We start from the raw sequence: 8422 nt of genomic DNA on the forward strand, positions 1-8422 counted from the left end.
CCACACCAGTCAAACCACACTGTCTTCCATAGTCATTCTTCAAAGTGAAACCTACGAAGCCCTTGCCTGTGTCAACTTCTCTCAACACCCTGGACCAGACAGCCTCCACCCTGCATTGCTTAAATCCTGTGCTGGCGGCATCTCCCCCGTCCTCATTCGCCTCTTCAACGATTTTCTCTTCCACAGCTCTGTTCCTAAATCCTGGAAAGTTGCGTCAGTAACGCCTCTCAAAAAGGGACACAGTGCCCCCTCAAGTCTAACATCCACTCATACTGACCAATGTCCATAACCTCCATCGTATGCCAAACGATGGAGCCCCCACCAATACAATTTCCGCCCGGCAGGAGCTACGAATCGGCCTTTGCAGCTTTCACCCATGCACTCAGCACCAGCCTCGACAACCGAACTCCGTGCGAGATCGTCCAGTTAGACTTCAGAAAGGCTTTTAATAGCGCAGACCACAGCTTGCTCCTATCCAAGCTCCAACAGATGGGAATCTCCGGAATGAGGAAATAAAATTTTACTTTTTCACAGCACTACCTTATTCTTCAAGGGCTCTTTTCGTGATTTAGCACAAACTGGAAACACTACTAACAGGTAGGGTGTCCATTGAACTAGGTTATGTGTGCCATTGCGTGTCAAAGGGGCTTTGAGAAAACTAATTGAAGAACACTTTGTCCAAGCTCAAGAGAAAAAATCTTGTTCTTGACCACTGGCTAACACAACATGATGGCAGCAACCGGTTATTGTTGTTTTCTTCCGGTGACTTCAGCACGACAACCAGCTGTGGTTGTCGAGCTGGTTCCTAAGACAGATTGTGATGAGGAAGAGCTAGAGCCCTCCAAGCCACTGTTTTTTCCCAGATATGCAGAACTACCTTTACTGCACTTACCCAACCATTTAAGCAGTTTGTCATACGACGAGTTGCAGATTATTGTCAAGTGACCACTTGTGGCCTGCGACATTCATAATTGCACAAGATATCATAGAATAGATGCCAGAACCCTCATGAGGAATGTTATGCCGCAATGTCAATTTAGGTGGCCCCATTACAGCTATAATCTGTTTCAGCCTAATTTTACAAAGAAAAGCACTGCCGCTCTTTGGAGCTAATCAGAGCAACGAAGCAAGTTTTGTGAGAGCTCTCCGTAGGAGGAGTATACTCCCACAATATGTTGTCCCGTCCCTCAGCCAAATGTTCCGGTTGTCTCGTTGGTGCCGTAGCTTTGGTAATGCCCTGTAAGCTGCAGAAGGATGAGTCAACCTAGTTCCAGTAACAGTTCACCTCACGTACGAATATGACCAGAAAATGCTCATGCCACCCAAGAATGAGGGTCGACAAATTTCCCAGCGTACGGTCTCCGATTTTCTTGTTGAGGCCCAGATGATGAGCTGCCTCTTGAGTTTTCTCGCTTCATCCCCCTGGTTACGGATGGTTCTTGTCTCTGGTGTCCGGCCCTTGCAGCTTGCCTCCACACGTTTGTCGCCCTCGTGGTATTCACTGTGATTCTCCGAGGAACCATCGTACTGGAACAAGAAAGTAACAGCATACAGTGAATGGACTAAGTGAGACACACCTTATACTCAGGGGCAGATCCAGAACTCCGTTTGGGGGGGGGGGGGGGCAGAAAGTTTGTAAGGATGCTATTCTCCCCTTCTTTCGTGTGCACCTGGGAGTCCAGCCATGTCAAATTGCCCTCCGAGATGGGGGAGGGGGGGTCGACTTTGTTTGGGGGGGGGGGGGGCGGTTGCCCCCGTCGCCCCCCATTGGATCTTCCCCTTGGATCTGTCCCTGCTTATACTTCTAAATTAGATAAGTACTGTGGGTCTTACTGCATGACGTGCCAAGCGGAGATAAATAATGTCTGGAGCTTGACGGGAGGAGGAGGGGTCTCGACGCATGCTGAACGACAGGTGCCAGATGCTGCCATGCCCACAGGGTATCCTGAAGAGAGAGAGAATACAGGTGTGAGTCCAGGAAATTGGCATGTTTGAGCAACACTTTTTTTTGGAGGTGCCTTCCCGTTAATTCCCCTCAAGGGACATCCATCTGACTAGTTAATTCAGAATCATGTTCAATGTGCCCAGTCAACTTGTTTAGCCTGTTTGCAAATATATAACAACTGATAAATTCACTTTTTATAATGTTGCGTTTTTTTTTGTTTGTTTTTTATCTTAAGCTATGATGACATCTTCTCTTTTATGATTTTACAGATTAGCAAATCCCAGGTTCGGTCCTGATCCGCGTCATTTGCCACGATATTTATATTTTTCCAGTAAAGTGGTGTGCAAGCTTCGATACGTGGAGGTTGCGCGTGAACAAGCAATTCATTACGCTCGACCGTTTTACAAGTCACGTCCGACGTGCATACGACTAAGAAATTAACCGAGTCACATGCACTGCGTTGGAGAAAAGACGATCGTGCCATGGTCTGACGCGAAGGACAGCACGAGCACTTTAATATGTTTGCACTCACCAGCAACGAACTTGAAACGGAATCCCGGAATCTCGAACGGCGAAGTGAGTCCCCGGCTTTTTGGCTTCTTGCCTGAGCAGGCACATTTAGAACACATTCATAGCGTGATTCGGTAACTCACGTGACATTAAAACGCCAAGCGAGGATCCAACCGAAAGGGAAATGTACTAGGAAAGAGAAATTCGCAGAACAGCAACACCGAGAACGCCGACAACGCGACCGGCGACATGGCTGACATGGCTTCGGTTAGGGCAATGAACTTTTTGAAGCTAACGGTAACTGCTCGATTTTTTCTTTCCATGTTGGTTTATCATTATTACCTAGCTTATTATGTTTTCTAAAAATATTAACATTAACGCACTCAATTTAGTCAATTGCGATTCTTTTTTACCCTGTTTTTTTTTGTTTGTTTTTGTTTTACAACTTCAGTTGTCGCCATCCGGCTTGAGGAGCGCTGTGTATGCGCGATTACCGGAAGTGGCCTTGAGTGGGACCACTGGTTATGATTCCACTGTGCCCCGGATGTCTCGAGAGGGAGACAAAAGGCTTAGCGTGATCAGCCGAGCAGCCAACCCATGCCAAAAAAATGGGCGGGATCACTGATTTGTAGACGGGGCTAGAGCGGGCTGTGCCCTCCAATTAAATTGCGTCTAAAAACGTAAGTATATTTTGCAAAATATTTATTTTTTCACAAAGAAACTAAAAAAAATAGTCCCATCTATGCCCTTTAATATATATATTGTGAGGAAGCTCAAGGACAACACTTTACTTCAGCGTACTTCAGCGTTTGTTTATGCACTAGCTCCTGCAATTTTGTAATTTATTTAATAAGGCATAAATAGAGAGATGCGGGAACACGGATCAGTCTCTTGGACAACGCCGCTATACTTCACACAATACACAGCGTGGCGACCAAACAATCGCACCATCACGGCGAGTAGTTTTATGTGTATTCTGTTCGTACGACTCCAGTTTACAATCTAGGAATACTCGGAAGACATCGGACTCATTATTGGTGCATTCCGCCGGCACGCCAGGCGGCGTGATCTCGGCGGTTCTTAGAAAGCAGGCTCTCTTGCATTTTCATTTAGTATCCAAAATTATGTGCGCATTGAAAGGCCCAATAATATTGCATATAACGCTTCCTAAAAGGTTTCAGTTTCACTCAGACCAGGAAGTAGGAAAGTCAACGAAGTAAATATGAGCTTGAAGGGCGCTCTCGTGATTGCCTTGTTGTTCATGATGATTGCAAGTGCACTTGCATCAAAGTAAGTCGTCACTTGCATCCCTTGATAAACTATTTTCACTAATACAAAAACGTAATAGCGCGTTGTCCACATTTATAAAATACGAGTTGAGGCAAAAAAGATGTTTTGGAGCAAAGATTAATATAGCGTGCAAATTATATTTGTGAAAGGGCTTATTACGTTCGGTGCCAATGTGAATTTTAATTGTTTCTGAAAAAAAAATTGTATTATAATCAAGGTCTCGTTTGTTAGGCCCTTTCCTCTCGTCGTCTGATATATTGATGTGTCCTCACTAATTGAATATATTTGGCGGAGACACAAATTCTTTTATGTTTCAGCAAATCGCAATTGGGAAGAATAAGCAAGAAAAAGAAACCTAATGGCATTCAGCGTTTCTTGCATCTGCAGTTCTTTATGAACATGTCCGACGCAAAATTAAACGATTAAAATGCTTATTCGCCCCGGAGCACTAGCAAGGAAGTAAGTCTTAATTTGCGTTTTTCTCATTTGTGCAGGTACTGTTTCCGTGCTCCTGTGAGTATTTTACTTTATGAGTCGTTGTACAGACTCATTGAGGTTTGTTTTTCCGTTAAACGAAAATATGTTTGTGCCATTCGTGCGGCCTTGGTGTGACTGGGCCTTAGTTAAACATACTATCAGCCACCTCGGTAGTTATCTAGAACATAAATTGGGTTGTGTGTATGCTTATACAGCCTAAAACTTGGCCTGCCTCAAAAATCAAAAGCGGGACTTTCTTCAAGTGAAAATGATGGCATATCACAGTGACACCTAAATAAGGCTTTAGGAGACTTCACGGTTTATATATTAATATAAACCAAAAAATTATATTGTGCTGAATGAAATACACTATTGATGAACCAATTATTATTTGGAAATGTGGTGAGGGCTGTGTGTTTGTAAAACCAGAGCCTTAAACTGTATAAAGGGAAACTAACGCGGTTTTGTAGTTAACTAAACACACTTAAATACTCTTCATCTGACCTTGAGGTTCCCCAATGCCGAGATATTTTTTTTTTATTTTCTGCATGGAGGCTGCAGGAAAACTTGTTCAAAGTACCGACTTTCCGCGAGCGCTACGTCATCAAAGAAGTTTCCGAAATCTCCACTCTAGCGCATCTCAGCGACTATCAAAGCTCTGCACGCTCACACCTGCTATTCTCAAGAAAATTCGAAGAAAGACGTCACGACTGGTGTCAGTGCGGGAGAATATAAATTGCAAATCTGCAATTGCACGCGCTGCCCACACGAGCGACACGGGCTTAACGACCGAAACATCCCACTATGACGTAACGACTGGTCGAAGTTTTTTTCCCGTTTTCTCGCGTTTAGTTGCATCTTTGGGGAAACGAACGTGATACTCAGACTCACGAGATAAAAATACTTTACAATTCACCTCTAACTCGTTTTTTTTTTAGTAACATCTTTAGCTTCCTTTTAATGCCACTAACGAAAGGTGCACCATGAGAAAGTCACTTGACGAGTTTATGATAGCGGCGAAAGTTACCCCCAAGCACACTACTGAAATTGAGGTTAAGAATTGAAATTTCGCTGATATATTTCTAATATATGTATATTCTTCCGCTTTTTCAGTGCATTCACCACTTCATGTGCAAAGGTGCTCATTGCAACTGCTACTGGGACCTTGGTGCTGTTTTTCATGGAAAATGCAGCTACGATAAAGAGGGACTCAAATAAAGCGTGAAATAAACGTTTTCACTTCAGGATTTCCTTGGCTCTTTTACCTTTCAAGTTCATTTTAATACCGCTCAATAAATTAGGCGTTAAAACATAAGAACCTGTCGCACAAACAACAAACCATGAAAATGCTTCTTCCATTGTTACGAGTCTATCATGACATCCATTTCGTCTTTTTTTTTTTTTTTTTCAAAGTAGCACGTGTACGTTTAGTGCCTTTATATTTCCACTCGTCAATTTCATGATCGTTGACTAAGTCTTTACTATAAGCTTTTTTATGTACCCTCTTTCTTGTAGTACCTGTACATTTCTTCTAGTGTACTTTTTAATGACTTAGAATTTCCTATATTCTGGTGTGCGTGGCAATGCACAATTTACCGTTTTACTGAGCTCTTTTAGCGTAATTACGTTTCCTTTTATATTTCATACAATTACAACATTGTGGGATTATGAGTTCTGTAAACGACTAAATTTTCGCGAGGACCTAATTTTCGCGAATTTCGCAAATCGCCTACAATTCACGATAAATACGTCCCGTGAACAATTCGGTCAATATGTGAACGCTACGAAAGCTACGCTCGATTCGCGAAAATTATAAGCCGCGAATAATTTCAAATTTTCAGCTTTGGCCCTATTCGCGAAATTTTGAGTCCGCGAAAATTAAGTCGTTTAGAGTATATTTTATGAAATGCCCCTGTGGGCCTTCAGAGGTAAATAAATAGATGAAGAAATATTGATGTTTCCTATAGATTTGGGCTTAGGTGATTTCTTTCCAGTTTATTTGAATCACTTCCAGTGGTCAAGTGGCAGAAATATGAGTTCGGTTGCGGGTTTTTCTCGGCGTAAACTGGTTCAAATCGGTTAATAAATGAACCTTTGATAATGGCCGTCCTGCACAGCCTGCGGTTTTCGTTGACCGCGCGCTACATGAAGTAGCTGAAATTAAAGATGATGCCTGATGTCTACGTGACATCAAAGTAACATAATAAAATCAGGAATAAATGCCTAGCTTTTGTCACATCGAAGGTGAACTTCACTCAATCAGTTCGATTCCGCGCATGCCTTTGCTGCTCAAGTTCTGGACATACTGCTAATTTTGTGTAAAACCTTTTCTTACAAATTCACGGTCAAGGCTCTTAGAAACATACACATTATATCTCTATAAAAAAAAAAAGAAGACGTGTTTAGGAGAAATATATTTAACTAAAATGCGGCATGAAGTTTAAGCCGCGTTATAAATGGGACTTGTTCGAACAATGGAATATTTAAACTGAAATCATTCAGCAGCTAGACATCCTATAAATATGTTTGTGTGGTTGTCATTTACAGAAATAAAGCTTCACTCTTTTTTTAACATTTTCGAAACAAATGTGATGTCAGTGAATGCAAAACAACGGTGGCAAAACCTGTCCCGGTTTTGCAGTGGTGTAGACAGGAGAGTTGATCCGGAAGGGGGGAGAGGGGAAAGGAGGGGCGGGTCTGGGGTATTTATGACTAGTATTTGAGGAGAGGAAAAAGTCGTTGCTGAAGCCCTTTGTGGTTCACGGTTACGTTCAAGCAAGTGCAGGAACAACATATTAGATTCACAAAGTTTCCAAATTGTAGCCATAAAACTGTTCAGCCTCGTTGTACACCGAGCTAATACTTCGAATCAGTCATTTTGTAGGTGGGGACTGTAAGCGGAGAAATGCAATCATCAAGCTCGAACTGCTGTGGGTAGGACCTGACGTCTATACAAAGAGAACACGTCCATTCATTTCCTTCTAAATTTTCTCGCTGTCCGTTCTCTTTTTTTTTTCTTTTTTTTTTCTTCCCGGATTTTTAGAACTTGCATAATCTCAATAATAGAGTATACTGCCAGTGGAGCCAAATCTGCCTGAGCATCGAAGTATTATCAGTGTATTGGTAAGTTTCCTTATTCAGTTTTATCTCCTCCGCTATGCTCTCCGCCAAAAAGACGCCTTTAGACACGAATTGAGCGCCGCTTCATTTCGTTTCACGGAAATGCAAGTACAGCCGATTCTATGATCTGATATGGAGTCACTCAAGTGGCGCCAAAAGTGCATCATAATGGCGCTCTTCGTCTTTGGGCGTTTGTTATCACACGTCTAAACCAATCACGTACGGGGAAAAAAAGCGCAGGATCACGCATGCCATTATTTTGCGCACAAGCGGCTGGAATGTTATGCACCAATATTAGGCCGTGCCTTCGACAGTAGATTGCCCTGGTAGGTAGTAGAGTAACCGAGTGATCTATACACTTCACAGTAAACAAGGATTCCGCCATCTTGTTGCTTAAAATCATTTTTCCCAGTAAACTGAAGTTAACCTTAAAGTGCTGGAAGCTCGTTTCGGTCATGCAGAAATGTTAAAACATACTGCGATGTAACAAAATAATATCGCCTGAACTTCCCGATAGCGTGTCTAGAGCCCTGGGAGTATCATTCTTCAATCGTTTGCTAATATACCACCTGCATCGCACTAGGCAACAAAATGGCGGCACCAAGATTATCGTATATTATCGTAGTGTCGCTACTTCAAGCATAGCCTGTTTTGTGACTCAAGCGAAGTTCTAGGTGAGAGGGCTTGGATAGTGAAGAAGTCCTCGCCAACCAAGAATCTCCTCATGAACAGATATTAGAGCCCCGACAAGAATTAGAGCGTGACGGAGGTTCTTCGTTCTCCTTATCCACTTGTGAAAACAAGTGATAATCCTTTGTTCTCAGAACGAGAAGCCGAAGAATAGTAGGCTTTTGTCAGCGAAGTTACCTTTGTTTACAAAAATTGGCTGCAGAAATCACTAGTATTGGTTGTCTATGTGTTCCGATTAAATTCGTCGTGACATTCACGACGCAGCTCACTGTGGATACAACGAGGCACATTTTGAGTAAACAGTGTATTTTATGAATGTCCTACGAAGTAATCCTTGACGTAATCGCGGCTGCAGCGCGCCACTTAAAAGCTGAGTGATTGTTTTGGTTC

The 8422-nt window shown here is 42.7% G+C and overlaps 1 long non-coding RNA gene across 4 annotated transcripts; it reads left to right on the top strand.

Moving 5' to 3' along the window:
- Positions 1-2998: 2998 nt before the first annotated feature.
- On the top strand, positions 2999-5461 carry LOC115317402. Of its 4 annotated transcripts, XR_006077718.1 has the most exons (3): positions 2999-3135; positions 4063-4204; positions 5336-5461. It is a non-coding gene; the product is annotated as an uncharacterized LOC115317402 (long non-coding RNA). The 4 variants fall into 4 exon arrangements; XR_005716005.1 differs by lacking the exon at positions 2999-3135 and having other exon boundaries at positions 3958-4204; XR_006077717.1 differs by lacking the exon at positions 2999-3135 and having other exon boundaries at positions 4197-4258.
- Positions 5462-8422: the final 2961 nt, after the last annotated feature.

Source organism: Ixodes scapularis, unplaced genomic scaffold, assembly GCF_016920785.2.
Source record: "Ixodes scapularis isolate PalLabHiFi unplaced genomic scaffold, ASM1692078v2 PGA_scaffold1__304_contigs__length_218370807, whole genome shotgun sequence".
Taxonomy (NCBI): Eukaryota; Metazoa; Arthropoda; class Arachnida; order Ixodida; family Ixodidae; genus Ixodes; species Ixodes scapularis.